An 18,421-nucleotide genomic window follows, 5' to 3' on the forward strand; every position below is an offset into this window, starting at 1 on the left:
CACCTGCCTCTTACCAAGTAAACAAAAATTTACTTGGTAAAAGGCATATCTGAAACACGACATTCATTCTGCAAAACATTTATAAGACATGTGTGGCCACTTTGATATTTATTATTAAGATCAGGCACTGTCAGCGCAGCCTCAGTAGGCAAGGCTGAAAATGAACCTGCAAGGTTTCAAACTAGTCGCCTAATGTAAGTACTGCAACTGATGACAGAATCTTTAATGTACGCGTTAAGAAATTTAATATGGTTGCTGATTCGCTGCAACAAAATGTTGAAACCGAAAAAAGTTGTGATTCTGCTAATACAATGACAAAACATTTGTTGCAGCCTTAGATCAATTACTGATTTCAGTAGCTTACATGAGACTTGATGACCTTTCACGACGTATACGAAATCAGACGAGAGCTGCAGACGTGGCATGTGGAGCGAGCGTTGCGGCGTGGGTCGGTCAGCGGTTGACTTACTACGTGATGGCTGGGCTGCACTGACTGTCTGGACCAGCCTGATTTCATCACGAGCTCTCCAAACTAAGGTGGGTTGGCGGGCTAGTGGGCCAAACTGGGACAGGTCAGTCCAGCTGTGGTGAGCTGGTAGTATGCAGCACATGGGTCCACTTCAGAGGTCTTGTTCCAACCCAGAAATATCTCGTTACATACTGAAGTTGTCTGAAAACAGATTTCCCCAGCATTAAGAACTCAAGAAGCCATAATGGCGACAGGAAGAGAAAATATTACTGGCTGTGGTTTCGACAAAAATACTTACGGAATAATCCGCCTTCCCACAGCATCGAACTGCTATGTAACTAAAAAAAAAATTTTCTTTTAACTTTCTTTCAAAATTACAGTCGAATTTTCCACCTGAAGTACCACGTCGTTCACCAGCCACTGTTGAGAAGTTGAACGGAGGGGGCATGTATTTGAAAGTCAGTATCGATTTCATTCATATCAGCTTTACACTGAAACATTCGGACAAATAAGCCTATACAAACTAACTGCACCTTCGTCTTTTACAGTATCACAGTATTAGAAGAAAGACTTCCTCTGGCACAAGTTCTTGTTGTACGTTCCCCTTACCAGCAGCCAAGATAGCTTTCACACATGAGGGCGTGCTGAAACACACGCGTTTCAACTTTTTGTGTGAAAACTATCAATGCTATTTAAATAAAACAACAGTTATTAACATTCTCTACCTTTATTCTTGAAGTGTACATATCTCCAGTCCTGTGCTGCTAGAAGCCTTCAAACGCTGTGAAGTGTCAAAGAAACTTGTATAGACAAGCGTATTCAAATACAGAGATATGTAAACACGCAGAATATGGCACTGCGGTCGGCAACGCCTATATAAGACATCAAGTGTGGCGCAGTTGTTAGATCGGTTGTTGATCGTGGTACGAGGTGCATTCAAGTTCTAAGGCCTCCGATTTTTTTTCTCCATACTGGAAAGAGATAGAAACATGCAAAAATGAGGCCGCGTTCATTGTCAATACGTCTTTTAGATGGCAGCACCGTACGGCAGATGGAATTTTACCGCCAGCGGCGAGAATGAGAACTGTTTTAAATACTTAAAATGGCGACGTTTTCCTTACTTGAACAGCGTGCAATCATTCGTTTTCTGAATTTGCGTGGTGTGAAACCAATTGAAATTGATCGACAGTTGAAGGAGACATGTGGTGATGGAGTTATGGATGTGTCGAAAGTGCGTTCGTGGGTGCGACAGTTTAATGAAGGCAGAACATCATGTGACAACAAACCGAAACAACCTCGGGCTCGCACAAGCCGGTCTGACGACATGATCGAGAAAGTGGAGAGAAGTGTTTTGGGGGATCGCCGAATGACTGTTGAACACATCGCCTCCAGAGTTGGCATTTCTGTGGGTTCTGTGCACACAATCCTGCATGACGACCTGAAAATGCGAAAAGTGTCATCCAGGTGGGTGCCACCAATGCTGACGGACGAGGACGTTGCTGCTCGTGTGGCATGTTGCCAAGCAATGTTGACGTGCAACGACAGCATGAATGGGACTTTCTTTTCGTCGGTTGTGACAATGGATGAGACTTGGATGCCATTTTTCAATCCAGAAACAAAGCGCCAGTCAGCTCAATGGGAGCACACAGATTCACCGCCACCAAAAAAATTTCGGGTAACCGCCAGTGCTGAAAAAATGATGGTTTCCATGTTCTGGGACAGCGAGGGCGTGATACTTACCCATTGCGTTCCAAAGGGCACAACGGCGGTAACAGGTGCATCCTACGAAAATGTTTTAAAGAACAATTTCCTTCCTGCACTGCAACAAAAACGTCTAGGAAGGGCTGCGCGTGTGCTGTTTCACCAAGACAACGCACCCGCACATCGAGCTAACGTTACGCAACAGTTTCTTCGTGATAACAACTTTGAAGTGATTCCTCATGCTCCCTACTCACCTGACCTGGTTCCTAGTGAGTTTTGGCTTTTTCCAACAATGAAAGACACTCTCCGTGGCCGCACATTCACCAGCCGTGCTGCTATTGCCTCTGCGATTTTCCAGTGGTCAAAACAGACTCCTAAAGAAGCCTTCACCGCTGCCATGGAATCATGGCGTCAGCGTTGTGAAAAAATGTGTACGTCTGCAGGGCGATTACGCCGAGAAGTAACGCCAGTTTCATCGATTTCGGGTGAGTAGTTAATTAGAAAAAAAATCGGAGTCCTTAGAACTTGAGTGCATCTCGTATTACAGTTGGCGCACGAGCGATGGGACACAGCATCTCCGAGGTAGCGATGAAGTGCGAATTTCCCCATACGACCATGTCACGAGTGTACCGTGAATATAAGGAATCCGGTAAAAATCAGATCTCTGACATCGCTTCTGCAGAAAACAGATCCTGCAACAACGTGACCAACGACGACTGAAGAGAATCATTCAACGCGACAGAAGTCCAACCGTTCCGCAAATTGCTGCAGATTTCAATGCTGGACCATCAACAAGTGTCAGCGTGCGAACAATTCAACGAAACATCATCGATATGGGCTTTCGAAGCCGAAACCCCGCTTGTGTACCCTTGCTGACTTCACGACGCAAATCTTTACGTCTTGCCTGGGCCCGTCGACCCCAACATTGGACTGCTGACGGGAAACATGTTGCCTGGTCGAACGAGTCTCCTTTCAAATGGTACCCAGCGGATGGACGTGTACGGGTGTGGAGACAACCTCGCGAATCCATGGACTCTGCATGTCGGCACTGGACTGTTCAAGCTGGTGGAGGCTCTGTAATGGTGTGGGGCATGTGCAGTTGCAGTGGTATGGGACCCCAGATAGATCAAGGTACAACTTTGACATATGACACGTACGTAAGCATTCTTTCTCTTCACCTGCATCCATTCATGTCCATTGTGCATTCCGACGGGCTAGGGCAATTCCAGCAGGACAATGCGACACCCCACATGACCAGAATTCCTACAGAGTAGCTCAAGGAACACTCTTCTGAGTTAAAACACTTCCGCTGGGCACCAAACTCCCCAGACGTGAACATTATTGGGCATATCTGGGTTACCATGCAACGTGCTGTTCAGAAGAGATCTCCACCCCCTCGTACTCTTACGGATTTATGGACAGCCCTGTAGGATTAATCGTGTCAGTTCTTTCCAGCACTACTTGAGACATTAATCGAGTCCATGCCACGTCGTGTTGTGGCACTTCTGGGTGCTCGCCGGGGCCCTACACGATATTAGACAGGTGTAATATTTTCTTTGGATATTCAGTGTAGTGGCATGTAACAGTGTGTTTGGTAATATAACTGTTCTTGTGTGAGAAACAGCGTCTCTAATCGAGTATCGAATTCGAAGAAGTCGTCCACACGTGGAGCATCCTCCCCTACAGCATGGCTGTCCTATCCACACGCAAGCGCTGCGACATCTGCAATAATGCTGACGCCTTTGTTTCACCATCATCGATCAACCTCTGTACAGCCCCTATTTGTCCCCAACCGATTTTAATATGTTTCCAAAACTTAAAGAACTCCTTGAGGACTTCGACTTGATAATGATGAAACGGCGCAAGTGCAGATGAGCTTGTGGCTCCGTAGTTAAAAGCCCAACATTCTACAGTGACTATGTCAACAAACTATGTCTCTCGTTGGGAGAAATGTGTTCATCGTCTGGGTGACTATGTTCAGAAATAAATACGTAGACATGAAGAATAAAAATGTAGAATGTTAATAACGTTTATTTTATTTAAAAGAGGTTTCATATAAAGATTTGAAAGCATTACTTTTCAACACGCCCGTGTAAATGTGGCCTTGGCGAACATGATCCCGCTAAGTTATATATGTTCGGCTGAGCTTTGTATGATTGCATTACGACCTGAGCTACACATGCTAAAGTCGTAGGCCAGTAACAGCCTGCTCATGAGTTCCGCGTGTCAGAATAATTTTAAACTAATTGTGCATGTGAAAATTATATTATGTGAACTTAATGCTGCCGCTGTTTGAATTATTACGAACACTTGTTGAGAGGTTGAAACCTGACAAAGAAAATGTTCTGTGATCAGTTCACGTCATCTGTACATAACACTGCTTTCACTCACGCATGGCAAGACTGCAGAAAGTAACTGAGCTGATGGCGACCGTGGGTGCCAACGAATTGTTTGTAGTAGCGATTGAGTAAGAAATGTCCACACGCTTCCTACTTAAGCTTAATTCACCCATGCACCCCTAGTTCATCCAGCAGAGTTCGTGCACGAAAGTGACTGCAGATTTTAGGATGACTCTATTTGTGTGTAGTGTTTTCTACTGCCGTCAACAATACGCTTGATGCTAATATCGTACCACACCCGTCGACTGTGGCCTCTAAAATCGCAGTTTATACAAACCTTCGTTCATTAACACTGCGGAAACAGTTTACGATGAGACTATTTCTCTCTATATAACAGAGCCCTGCTGTGCATGGCACATCAAAGTGGTCCACGCGCATCTGCTGCGTGCGGGAGATATCAGGAATACACTTTCCATATTCTAGCCAAAGTTGCCGAAGATGATTGATGCTTCCTCACTTAAACTGCAATGTGTGTAAAAATAGTTAAAATGATAAAAATATTGTGTCTAGTCTTCAGAGTTTAATTCGCGTACAAGTTATGAAAATGCCACGTTGTTTGAAAAATCGCGCAGTGCCATCCCTCCCTTTCTATACGACTGTATCCTTGTTTGCGATATTTCATTATTTCCTGCCATCAGGGAAAACACCTTTAGAGTATAGAAAGCTGTGAGCCCGTTTACGAAGCAATTAAGTACGATTTGTTAAAGAAATGTAGACATGGTCGAACACAAGTTTTGATATCCTCATTTACAAGAGATGCCCAAAGACAACATTTGGCTCATCTACTATCTTTAAGGAACAGGCTAGAAGAAAAGAGCTGCTTTAAAACCAAACAGGCCAGATGTATAGCTATGGCCAACATCAAGGTACTGCCCCTGGCATAGATGCTAATGAAATCTTTTGTCGACATTTCCCACAACTTTCATTTTTCACTGTATAGGAGTTATTATAGGAGTTATTACTTCCCTATTCTCACTTATGGAGGAGAGACTGCAAGCAGGGGAAATGAAATTTCTCAGAGCTGTTAATGGAAAAACCAGTATGGACAGAGTAAGGAATGTAGATATTAGAAAGGACCTTAAACAAGAAAATATGAGAGAAGTAATTGAAAAAAAGAGATTAAGATGGTACAGGCATGTTAAGAGGATACGTGGGCAAATACTCCCCAAAATTATAGAAGAACTAAAGATGGATGAAAAAAGACCTAGATGGCGCCCAAGAACACGGTGGAAAACGGGAGTGAAAATATCTGTGGAAAGGAGAGGTGTGACCTGGCAGCAAGTGGAGGAAGAACAGTGGTGGGAGGACCGAGCCAAATGGAGAGGACTCGTCAGCACCCAGACCCGGCAGTAGCTGGAGCGGGATCCGGATATAGATAGATAGATAGATAGACAGACAGAAGAAATGTCTTTTGCTGAATGACTGCAGATAAAAAGTTGAAATTTGCTACAGAATTTGAGTATAACATAGCTCAACATCCTGTGATACAAAAGCTTTCAAAGTTAAATACTGACAAATTTATTTAAATTTATGTGTAATAAAAATGATTATATATCATACACATAAATTTTTAAAAATATTGTGAGAGTTCTAAGACTGGTATTAAAATGAAAATGAGCGAACGGAATTGTAGGCCGGGAGTCCCCCATTTTGGAAAGTTCGCCCAAGTGCCATGCCACATTGGGCGACTTGTGCGTAGCAGATGGGCATGAAGTGGTGCTGAGGACAACAGAATACCCACTCCTTGAGCGGTGAAAATCTCCTGCCCCAGCCGGTAGTCGAACCCGGTCCTCTTGGCTTGGCATTCCGCCGCGCTGACCACTCAGCTAAGGGGGAGGACACTGACATTTAAAAGCTGTTACACAGATCTATGTAATTACTAAGAATAACTTGCGACTTTCTGAAAGTGATACGCAAAGTAATCTCGGCAAAAATGTTCTTCAAGAGAAAGAATATATTCCGAAAGTACCCAGCAACGTCCTGATCAAATTACTTGGCCAAAAAAATTGAACAATCCACATTGCATTCAATAGCATAAAGACAAAATGTGCAAAATTTGGTTCAATTATCTGTCAGACAGTAAAAGTTAGATTAGCTTACAAGAACATGCATATTTTCTCGTACAGCGTGAAGCTGCCGAGTGAGCGCTTCTCCGCGTGCAGATGGATGTCAAGCGCTCGCTATATGCTCATACGACATGCACTTAACTTACCACCAGAGCAGGACAAAATTTTTTCAACTGACGAATGACGAACACAGATAAAATATTTTAGTAATTATTCAAGAATAACAAATGAAAATAATTATTCTAAATATTTCAATTACAAGAAGAAATATATTTATTTGTCACAGTGATTAATCTCGTTTCTAATAATAAGAAAATATACTTATTGTTACTTTTAAATTAGTTTTCAGAACTACTCCTTTTTAAAATTCTCATCAGAATATTATTTCATTTTTGAAGATTTGCCATTGTCATAAACTACAGAGAACAAATTCTACTCATGCAAAATGCCAGTATACTATATCTTCTGAAACCATTCTATTTCAGAACAATGATATAAGAGATTCAAATCATAATCTTGCTGAGCAAAAATTCCCTCCGTAGGGGACCCGATTCCTTTGGCTATTATCTATCTATAGGTCGTTGCAAACCTCCCTTGGTCATGGACAGCAATACAGGTAAATTGTTTGGGTAAGGCATTGGGGCAATAATTGAAGTTGGTGTAGAAAGACGAAAAAATTTTTCCAGTGGTCTTTTTGCCCACTCAGACCCAGTGACCCGATATTTTACAATCCCAAAGCCCTATTGAACTTCATACATGCATGTCTGGTCGAAAATCCACTCCATTGTTTAACGAAAAGCTTACTCAGAGTTAGTCCTAAAACACTTTCGGATTACTTTGGACGTGCAGCAGCATTCCAGAAACGTATATTTAAAGTCTGTTGATGTTAATCACTTTCAGCTACTGGGCTCTCAATTTGTTCATTATTTTCATAGCAGTGCAAACAATAACAAATTCCACAATTAAATCAAAGTGACGTCGACATCCGACTTTTTTGGAGTCATCATTCTTCTGACGGGTACGATGCGGCCCGCCACAATAAATTATATGAACGTGTCTTAATTGTTCTTTAGTCTTGCATCCATTATCAACGGCAGCATCAGAATTGCCTCTCTGGCGGCTTTACCCTTCCTAAAGCCAAACCGATTGTCCCCTAACGCATCCTCATTTTTCTTTTCCATTCTTCTGTATATTATTCTCTTCAGCAAGTAGGATGCATGAAGTTTTAAGCTGATTGTGTGCGATAATTCTCGCATTTGCCAGCTCTTGCAGCCTTCGGAACTGTGCGGACAATATTTTTCCGAAAATTAGTTGGTATGTTGCCAGAATCATATATTTTACACACCAACGTCGACAATCGTCTTATTGCCCCTTTCTCAAATAATTTTGGAAGTTCTGATGGAAATTTAAGAATTCCTTCTGCCTTATTTGATCTTAAGTACTCGAAAGCTCTTTTAAATTCTGATTCTAATACTCGATATCCTGTGTCTTGTAAGTCGAATCCTGTTTCTTCTTCTATCAAATCATACGTATCTTCCCTCTTATAGAAGCCTTCTTCTATCACATTTTCCCTCCCATAAAGACCTTCGGTGTACTCTTTCCGTCAGTCCGCTCTGTCCCCTGCATTTAACAGTGAAATTCCCGTTGCACTCTTAATGTTACCAACCTTACTTTTAATTTCACCGAAGGTATATGCTTAGTCAGTCCTCCTGACAATCCATTGCTTTTTCGATCACTTCACATTTTGCATGAAGCCATTTTGTCTTAGCTTCCCTGCACTTGCTATTTATTTCATTACTCAGCGACTTGAATTTCTGTGTTCCTGAATTTTCCTTAACATTAATGTACTTCTTTCTTTCTTCGATCAGCTGGAGTATTTCTTCTGTTACCCATGGTTTTTTCCCACTTACTTTCTTTGTACGTATGTTTTTGCTTCCAATTTCTGTGACTGCGCTTATCAGAGATGTCCATTCCTATTCAACTGTACTGCTTACTGAGCTATTCCTAATTGCTGTATCTGTAGCCTTTGAGAACATCAAGTGTATTTCGTCATTCCTTAGTATTTCCGTATGCCACTTCTTAGCGTATTGATTATTCCTGACTAATCTCTTGAACTTCAGTGTACTGTTCACCACTACTGAATTGTGATCGAAGTCTGTATCTGCTCCTGGATACGCCTTACAATCCAGTATCTATTTTCGGAATCTCTGACTGACCAAGATGTAATCTAACAGAAATCTTCCCGCATCACCTGGCCTCTTCCAAGTATACCTTCTCCTCTTGTGATTCTTGAACAGAGTATTCGCTGTTACTAATTGAAATTTGTTAGATAACTCAATTAATCTTTCTCCTCTCTCATTTCTTGGTCCAAGCCCATATTCTCCTGTAACCGTTTCTGCTACTACTTCCCCTACAATTGCGTTCCAGTCCCACATGACTGTTAGATTTTCATCTCCCTTTACATACTGTAGTACAGTTTCCATATCCTCATATACTTACTCTAATCCTTCATCTTCAGGTTGCAACGTTGGCATATATACCTGAACTATCGATGTCTGTGTTGGTCTACTGTCGATTCTGATAAAAACCATTCTATCACTGAACTGTTCACAGTAACACACTCTCCGCCCAGCATCCCACTCATAACGAGTTCTACTCCCGTTATACCATTTTCTTCTGCTGTTGATATTAACCTCATTATACTCGTCTGACCAGGAATCCTTGTCTTCTCTCCACCATCCGATAATGTTACTAACCTCGGTAGAACGGAGAATGGTGTTATAGATTAAGAGTTTCTATTAGCTGTATTCTCTGTTGACGTAGAGTACCACCACATTTTAGTAGGGAGAGGAGGAAGTATTGGCAAGTGCAGAACCGATTGAATTTGATCGCGTCGACAATATTAACTGATAAGGTCATCCCCATGCGAAGAATTTTCTTGATGCTTTTGTTACACTTTAAAGCTAGTAAAGCTGTTCTCAACCAGAAAGTTGGTTTGCGGACTGCACTGCTTTACTCGGCGTTGTTGTGTGCCCTTGACTTCCTCCCATCTCTGAGACGACCTACGCAGCAATTTAGAGTGGGCCTACATTTGCAACTTGATCTAGCATTTTCCTCGTTGTTAAAGGTGAAAGAAGCTTTAAATAACAGAGAAAATCATACGGCCAACGAGTTATTGAACCCCAAACATTCGTTAAATTTTCTGAATTTACTGACGAGAACCTAAATGTACGTGGATTGAAGAGTTTTTGTTGTTAATTATAAACATTGTTGACGATCACAGACAATTGTCAGCCTCTCACGTAAATGCTTTTAGTTTGTCCTGTCAAAAATATGTTTAAACCTGAATGTGATTTTAGCTTCTGATTGAATGCGAGCGTTATTTCTATATCTGTTACTTCACAGAAATTTACAGTTCGACAGCTATATTAATAACCTTTAGTAATATTCAGTGTGCAGTTATCACTTTAGTTTTCGTTTCACATGGTCATACTCATTCACTGTGGTAACAGTTGTTCATCCTCAGATATACAGTATTCACATTCTCCTTATACAACTTGTGAAATCGGCAGCTAAAAATAAATTCTAGTTCTAAACCATTCCAACGTTCTCCGGGCCCATTTGCGCCGCTTAGTTTCGACGAAGTTTTATAGAGTCTATATTTTGTTAGCTCAGTGAGCGAACGCGGAGTGATAGTGATTGAGGAAAGTGCCTGCCGCGTGTTTCCGCGTGTGCATGCGTAGCGAATGATGAGAACGAAGAAGAAGAGGACGAGTGTTAGCGTGTAACGTCCCGTCGTCATTGAGGTCATTAGAGATGGAGCACAAGCTAAGAATGTTTCAAAGACTGGGCAGGAGTCAACCACGCCCTTTCAAAGGGCAATGTAGCGAGATCACGGGAAATCTAAGATGTGAACGAACGCTACTCACGCAGATCTGCCAAGCGAATGCAGAGCTCTATTACACACTACACAAAGAAACTGAAAGAATAATGTAGATGGAAATGAATGATAAATGTTGATTTATAAAGGAAACAATCACTTGTCGCAATAACAAAAAAGATGAGGATACAATAAAATTATTAATTTTTTAGGAAAATGTCTAAGACTGATGAGTTAAAGCCTACTTTAGTATAAAGCATCATGTGATAATAAGAAAACGTAAAGTTTTATATAGTGTCTACAGCACAGTAGTAAATGTGGTAGACAGCAACTTTCCTGACGTATTAGAGACGTATTCCATGCCAGAAGTAGACAAAGAACATTTGCCTTTGTCTGGTAAACACTCTACTGACGTAACCATGCCAGTACCCTTCACAGTTTGATTGAAGTTATTTATTCTACAGTAGCTTCCATACTTCACTGTGTAAGCGGAGGAGAGCTTATTGCGCAGCGTTAAATTTATGGTATGTAATAAATTTGTGGTTCATGGTAATACAATAACTCAAACCTACTTCGCACATTTATATAGAGATGATAAAACAGCACTGAATCTTCACTTACGGTGATGAAACCGTATTTCGCGATAACCTGAATGTCGCTGTTCTATTTAAGTATTATTTCCTTACTTTTAATTCCATATTGATCAAACAACAGATTTCATCTTTCATTGCTTTTCATGCTTTCTCATTGTTTACACTTGCTTTGCCAACATATATCTCCTATTGTGTTCTTTCTTGATTCTACTGATATTTCTTCGAATTTTCTTTTAACTATTGGTGCTTTACTTCCCAAAACACTAATGGAATAGTTGTTTCCTTGTGGCATATTCTCTAAAATTACCTAAAATACACCGCCAAAAGTCCGTTTGCTAAAATTCCCTGTATTCCTAGAATGTTTGGTTAAGGTTGTTTCTCAACTGCTTTTATTTTCATATTATTTTCTAGCGCATATTTAAACAGTAAATGTGATAACCTTTGCAAGTATCTTAGTTCAGTTTTTGTTTTGAATGGACATGATACTTCTCACATTAATTTCATTGTAATGACAACTGCATTCTTTATAGATTCACTGATTGTATTCACCGCTATTATTTACGTTCAAGGCCGGCCGCGGTGGTCTCGCGGTTCTAGGCGCGCAGTCCGGAACCGTGGGACTGCTACGGTCGCAAGTTCGAATCCTGCCTCGGGCATGGATGTGTGTGATGTCCTTCGGTTAGTTAGGTTTAAGTAGTTCTAAGTTCTAGGGGACTGATAACCACAGCAGTTGAGTCCCATAGTGCTCAGAGCCATTTGAACCATTTACGTTCAAAATCTCTTTAATGCAGGATTGTTCATACTTGAAACAACCTCAGTATTTTAAAAATAGTTTTTCAGGGGATTTTGTACTCTGTCCTGGAGAATTTTCAGCACTAATAAAAATTACAGTCCTCAGTCGACATTTTTATGCTAGGGTTGTATCAATCTGATTTCCCATTCTTCTTGAATCACGTGTTACCACATATCATAAGTGCCTTATAATTACTGATTCTTAGATGCTTGTAAGAGTTAATTACTACCCGCTTAGATGCTTCTAAGAGTTTCTTTCGATATTACGCTGGTTGTTGTGAATTAAAAGTTAATGGCGAAAACCGTGCAGTTTAACGACTTCTTCCTAGGCATTTTCTAACGTTTCACCTCGGTCCATGTTTTGTATTTTCGTTGTTGTGCTAGCCTTCAGTCAGAAGACCATTTTGATGCAGCTCTCTACGTTACTCTAAACTTCGCCATTACCTACATTCATTTCAACCTTCATACTGTATTCAGGTCTTGGCCTCCATCACACTGTTTATCCACCCATAACGCACTCACATACGCAATTAACTATTCGTTGATTGTTTAATATGTATTCTATCAACCTACCTATAATTTCTCTTAGTTATGTTTCATTACCAGAATAATCCACTGCCGGAAGAAAAAATAGTGGACCTGAAAAGACGACGCTGATTTTGATCCTATGACGGCATATGGCACCCGGGGGATATTAGATGTACTACTGTTAACGTTTCAACGTCGTGCGCCAACAGACAGCGTAGCGGTATAGCTACTACATCATCATTTGTGTCTCCCCTTGAATAGGGAATGCTCACAGCGAGAAGTCACAGTGTGAAGCAGGCAGGCAACCATGCCACAGAGACGCACTCGTGTTTACTACAGCCAGTTTCAAACGGGTCAAATTGTGACCTTCCAAGTGGCGGGATGATCCTTTCAGAGGGCTTCCACACAAGATGGACGTGCTGTGTCAGCTGTGATACGACGCTGGTATCGGTGGTCACGTGAACATTCTCACATGCGTAGACAGATTCTGGACATCCAAGCAGCATAGTCGCCCTCCAGGATTGTCGTATTGTAAGGGCAGCACTTGCAGGTCGTGCAGTGACCACAGCAAAGATAAGAGATATTATGAGTCCAGACGTGTCGACGCGAACTGTTGCGAAACTGTTTCTGTTAGACCCTTTATTTTGCCGTTCCTGCAACTCGACGGTGATGTGTTGTTCCAAGGCCATATTGTTCAGCCCCACACCTTCCGTGAAACTAAATGTGGTCTGCAAGACGTGTAGCAACTTCCCTGACCAGTACCATCTCCGGACTTGTCTGCAGTCGAGCTCGTGTGGGATACGATGGGATAAGGAGTGACTAGTGCGACCCGTCGGCCAACAACTTTTACGGAACTACGTGAACAGGTCAAGCAGGCGTGCAATAATGTGTCACACGACAGTATTCGCCAACTGTACGATCGACTGGATGCCACAGTTAGTGCCTGCATCGCTGCCCGTCAGGCTACCCACGAACTAATATGGGTGTTCCAGCGTGGGTCGATACTTTGTACCTCATAACGAATGGTGCTGTTGATCTGTAAATGTAATCAATTATGGACTCCATATACACTGTTGCGACAGTAAATCTTGAGTGAATTGGAAACATCTTAAAGAGTGCACTAATGTTTTCAGCAGTGTAATTATTATTACTGTTATTATTATTCATGTTGACTACGGTGTTATTAGGCCCCAGCCGATAGCACAATATCACAAGCGAAATAGTATATATATTTAGCAAAGACAGTACCTGGTTTTTTACATACTCATTCACGTTATTGAATTGATGCTCCTCATTTCCCAGCATTTAGGCTAACAGAATGTGAATCTTACCTAATCACTTGTGTCTGAAACACAATTTTGATTTGTCATGTTGGTCGCTGTATATTTCCCAGTTTCACCATGAGGGACTTGTAAATCATTTCTACAAAGCTCTTAAAGTGAATCAGTAAATACACTGAGTCAATAAATTTTTAATCCATTCCATTGATCATTAATGAATTACATGCACAGTTTACTTCCAAAATTTATTGTGATGGCTACGTCGCGATTTACAACTCTCATACTTTTTTCGCTATCGTATATCAAGCAGGATTCGTAAAATATGGTGAATCGTTTGACTCTCTCTTGGAGCTTGTAAACCCATACATCAGTAATAGAGAACACTATGACAACGCAACGTAAGGAACTCTGATCTCTTAATGTTTCAAACGTGTTACTGAGGTTACTGGAAATGATTGCATGTGTAATGCATAATCTAAAATGGAACATAGTTACGAATCATCGTGCGGTAGTGTTAACAGTTATTTCAGGAGTAAAGCTTGCCTAGAAAGGAGAACACAACATCAAAATTACAATGATGTTTCAAATTGCAAAGTTGAGGTATTCCGTGCATAAGACTGCAACCTTTGTACGTCACTTAACAAATACTTCAGCGATGGATGGCTACCAGGATCGACTCTAAGCGGTTATATGTTGGATATGGCTATGAGTAACCTCTCCAATAATATCCTGAGTCGGAGCGGAATAAATACTACGTGAACACAAAAATTCTACGAAATTGTTCAGTCAGATAAAACTACATTTCTCCTTTACTTCTGCCATTGCTTGTTGAGTTGTCCAGTTCTTGGCCTCATAGGACTTCTTCGTCCCGTTATAATTTTTGGTCTTCTAATGTAGTGTGACATTGTTCATTCTGTCGAGATTTTCATTCCATGCCGGCCGGTGTGGCCAAGCGGTTAAAGGCGCTTTAGTCTGGAACCGCGCGACCGCTACGGTCGCAGGTTCGAATCCTGCCTCGGGCATGGATGTGTGTGATGTCCTTAGGTTAGTTAGGTTTAAGTAGTTCTAAGTTCTAGGGGACTGATGACCTCAGAAGTTAAGTCCCATAGTGCTCAGAGCCATTCTTTTCCTTCCATTTTCTTCTGTGGCTTCAGTTTTTTTTGTTTCACTAAATATTTTTTAATTCCTCTCTTACGTCAATGTTTCTTAATCTGTGTATTCTGATGCACCGTTTCACAGCCTTAAGAAATCTCATTTCAGCTGTCTGAATCTTACTTTCTTCTCGCTTGTAAATGGTAAACTACTCATTTCCGTAGAGTAGTGTGAAGACGCCAGTTATTGTAGAAAGTTTCATTTGAGCTGTTCTTTGTGTCTTGTTTCGTAAGCATCTATTCATTGTCCCACCTATTTTCCTAATTTTGTTACTTTCTTGTCTATATTTTCGTTCAGTCTATGTGATGTGACAACCCAGATAATTAGAATGACTGGTCTATTTTATCCCTGAATAATTCACCTCAATTTTTGATCTTATGGGGTCCCGTTCTGTAAAAGTTTAATTGTGACTATATTCGTATTGAAGTCTCCAACTATTTTTCTCAGAAGGTAAACTTCTTCTATAGAGAACTCTTATTCTCTGTTAAAACTATAACATTGCCTGCGGATGAAACACAATTCAAACTAGTCTGTCTCTGTTTACATCCAACGTGATCGTATGCTTTCGTATAGGCTTCGTACAGGTGTTTCTTAAATGGAGATAGAACCTTCTTTTCTTTATTATTCTCCACAGTTTCTTTCCAGTAACTTTATCCAATGTGTTTCTCAGACCAACAAGTACTAAGTGGGTCGTTTAAATTCCTCATGTTTTCCAAAGACCTGTTTCATCACAAATACTGCTCCTGCTGTCGACCTTCCTCTACGGTAAACCATTTCTTCTTTACTTAATAAATACTTGCCTATTACTTTTAATATGTTGTTCAGGTTCTTAGTGTAAGTCTTGTATGGTGCATCCAACAGGCTAATCCCTCCGCAAATCTGTACATCACTTCAGTCTCGTTTTTTAAACAGCCGTATAACTTTTCCTTGTTGTCATGCTATTGGTATGACACTTCCTTTCCAATAAATGCTGAATAGCTTTAGCGGTCTCAAATAGAAGAACTCATTGTAGATGCTGTGTTTGTAAGGTTTTCTGTTTTTCACTGCCATCACAGCTTCTATCACCTCTTCTACTCATAAATAGCCTACACCTTGCAGTTCTAATTTTCTTAATTGTAATTGTGATTTTTTTATAAAATTACTCTTGTAATTTGTTTGATGCGGCCTTGCACTAGTTTCCCTGCAACGTCAGCATCTCAGAGTAGCCCTTACACCAAATACCCTCACCCATGTTTTCGGTTATGTTCCAATCTCTACAATCCTCTACAACCTTTGCCTTCTATAGTACTCTCTAGTACCATAGAAATTTTTCTCTGATGTCTTAAAACATATCTTGAACTCCTGTACATTCTTCTTCTAGTTAGTGTTCGCTACACGTTTCTTTCCACGCCGATTCTTCTTTAATGCCTTTGTTACAAATTGCTTGATATTCAACGTATATCAAAATGTAGGGAGAGAAATAATTTTACCTCGAATTATTATTTGTATTGCAGCCTATATACATAGACCCACAATCTAGACACAAAGACACCCGCCCCCTTCGACAAGGCGTATAAATGTTTAAAAAAATGTTCCCCCGTCCATCCTCTAGTCGCCTTGGTGACCCTATTTGTTTTCCTCCCCATTTAACGATATCACTGACAGCTGAAACACAAAAGTCACCTATATGGACATAAATTAATAGATGTGGCCTCAAAAAATAGACACCTTGCTATCCTGGAGCTAGAAGACAATCGTCACTGCACCGTTTTCCAGCTTCCAGTCAGCAGTCTGGAATACGTTATGGGCTCTGTTGGTCCATTGTGGATATTTGACAGTGGCTGGTCAAATATTTGACAATGAAATTCGCTAAGCAGCCGTGTAACTGAGATGTTATTTAATTTTGTTTTCGCTACCAGTTTGACAATTCATTATGCCATCTTCACGCCCATTTCACCTCTCAAAAATAAATACTCAATTCTTCGAAGGAAGCACTTGAGATACGAATTCACGACTTGCAGGAAACGTATAGCCCCAGCATGCCAATATCGATTATTTTGAGAAATGCACTTTGGGGTCTGAAGATGGCATAATGGATTGCCGAAACTGGTAGCGAAAATAAAATAAAATAACATCTCAATTGCACGGCTGTTTGGTGAATTTCATTGTTAAACGGGTTATGGCTGTGGTCCTGTTCTGCGCTTTGTAATCATTCACCCGACGCAGCAATGACTACTGACTGCCTCTATGGGCAGTCCACAGAAATAAGCCCCTGTTCAGTTATGTCAGACGCCTTCTAAGGCTCTTTGTTCAACCATCTTCCCCCCGATGACTGGGTGGCTGCTAACCCTAAAGCCAGCTGTAGCCACGAGAAGCCCACATATTGATTGCCGAAAGCCAGGAACAGGTTTCCTTGGCACAGTTCTGCAACAGTATAGAATGAGGACGCTCTTGTTCACCGCCTGTGTCTACCTACACCTACATACACATCAATACTCTGCAAACAATTGTGAATCTCATACCAGAGGGTGCTTCCGATTGTACCAGTTATTACGGCTTCATCGTGTTCCTTTCACGTATGAAACGTGGGAACAACTGGTGTTTAAACGCTTCCCCGCGAAGTTTAATTATTCTGATCTTGTCCTCACGATCTCTACAAGAGGGGTACGTAGGGAGTTGTAGTTCATTCCTAGAGCCATCAATGACGATTCTTGAAACTTTTTTAAGCAAACTTTCTGGGGATAGTTCCATCTATCTCCTTGCATCCATCAGTTCAGCTCCTTCAGCATCTCTGTAATACTGCACCACCGCCACAAAATACGGGTCGCATAAACCTGTAACCATTCGTGCTGACTCTCTTCGCATACGTTCAATATAATCAACCACATGTTTTACAAAAATTTTTATTCAAACGGGATTTTATAGAGGAAAATGAATTTAAAACTGTTAAAAACTCTGGTTTTAATTATTTTTATGTATTTTTATATTATCGTGCGTTAAATGTCGAAGGCTGTGAAAGATTCACCTGACTAAATTAGACAACATGAAAATTCTGCACAGAAACTATTGTAAGAATGGTGTACATGTGATGGTAGGGGCTGTCTGAGTAAAATGGTTCTCTGAAACCGAAAGAAGCAGCAAGAGGAGGAAGTTCAGAAGTTACAGTGCTATTTATGGGGACTGCTTTAACTCATCCTATGGAGTCCAGGTTGCAAAATTCTAAAATTATGAAGTCCAGACGTACTTGTAAATTAATAGCTTGAGTGTTTTCACTGTAACTTCAGGTGTACAGTAAAGACATGGAAGCTACAGCTTCCACATGTCACTACATTTGAATGAAATAAATATTAATTGATGCAACAGTATTCGACATTTCACTGTGGCAGCATCAGTAGGCCTAACGATCGCACAATAGTCGTACACAACATGCGAGTTCACATAGGTACAACGTCCTTTCGCACCAATGCGCTGAGACAGATTCGCTGTGGTTTTCCAGTTATGTTGTTATTACAAAGGGTGCTCACAATAATCACTAACTTTTATCGTCATTCACAGAGAGTTCGTCGAATCTTTCCCCCATAA

This window comes from Schistocerca americana, chromosome 2, assembly GCF_021461395.2.
Source record: "Schistocerca americana isolate TAMUIC-IGC-003095 chromosome 2, iqSchAmer2.1, whole genome shotgun sequence".
NCBI lineage: Eukaryota > Metazoa > Arthropoda > Insecta > Orthoptera > Acrididae > Schistocerca > Schistocerca americana.